The following is a 1,458-nucleotide window of genomic DNA, read 5'->3' as shown; positions in this document are numbered from 1 at the left end:
AGGTCTGTACAGGGTCTGTTCTGGGTCTGTTCTGGGTCTAATGCAGGTCTGTTCAGGGTCTGTTCAGGGTCTAATGCAGGTCTGTTCAGGGTCTGTAGAGGGTCTGATCAGGGTCTTTTCAGGTTCTGTTCAGGGTCCCTGTGTATGCTCGTCAGGTCTGGGTCTGTTTCCCAGGAGTCTGTCTGGGACCAGGTCCAGTTAACCCCTCACTGGGTCTCTGAGGCTAAAGAGCTTCTGTCCTGAGCCTCATATTTTCGGTGTGACCTGAATGCAGCACTGTTGCTGTGGTTGTCATGGTAACAGTCACTGCGGGGAGAGACTGGGACAAAGGGCAGCCAATCAGAGCACAGTAGACCCCCCAGCACAGAATAAAAGGAAGTCCACCAGTACGGCAGTAAACTGGTCATACTGGGACGCTCCCGGCTCACTGTGGAATATGAAGCAGAGGATTCTGGGAGGAAACAGAAGGAACGTCTGATGAAGACCAACAGCCTTGTCCTCACACCTGAGACAGGTAACGGCCATCTTTATCTTTATTATCTTTATTATTTAAAAAAGAACAACTCATTTGTTTAATTATAATTTTTTCATATTTTATCTGATTATTTTCTATATTTTTATGATTTATCTAATTTTATTTTAGATTCTTTTATATTTTTATCTTTTTACTGGGACTCACTGTCACTCGGTTTAATGAGCTACTGTGAGAGGATAATCGATCAGTTTCTGATCAGTTATAATGACGTATCAATAATAAGAATTATTACAGGTTGAACTTGTTGTTGTTGTTATTGTTGTTGCCATAGTAACCTGACTGATGAACTCTGACTGTTAATGAAGTGAAGCTCGTTACTATTCGGGGGGTGGACACAATAACAGGAACAGCAGATTGATTACTAATGACTTCATCTCCTGTCTGTGACAATAAAAACAATAACAACAACAACAGCTGGTCATAAACAAAATAAAAACTGAGTTAAAGAATGAAAACAGTTCTCTGCAGAGAGCTGCAGTCTGTAGGTGGTAAATGTTTTCTAATTGTAATTAATCATATCAATAACTTCAGAATCAATCACAATCAGCTGAAATATTTCCACTTCCTGTTTAAACGGCCATTTTGTATTTTAAAATGGCAGAAATGGATTCAGCGTCCGCAATAACCCAAAACCTCCTTTATTGTCCCGATCAGCCAATCAGCTGCTGAGATATCGTTTATAAAGGTGATTATTAATGCTAATGATGCTAATGATGCTAACTGTCCAACACATGCAGCTTAGCATCATTCAGTGTAACAGCTGCAGACTTTAAATTATAAAACTTTATTACAACACTGGATCTTTATCTCATAAACACATTAACATACAAATATGTAATCAAAGAGTTTATTTATTGGCCACAGAGATCAATAAAGTGCTTCTGACTTACAGATGTACATTGAGAGGGTAATCAAAGGTATTG

The sequence above is a fragment of the Morone saxatilis genome, unplaced genomic scaffold, assembly GCF_004916995.1.
Source record: "Morone saxatilis isolate NCDOM2014 unplaced genomic scaffold, NCSU_SB_2.0 Contig6, whole genome shotgun sequence".
Classification (NCBI taxonomy): domain Eukaryota; kingdom Metazoa; phylum Chordata; class Actinopteri; family Moronidae; genus Morone; species Morone saxatilis.
Note: the sequence above shows the minus strand (reverse complement) of the source record.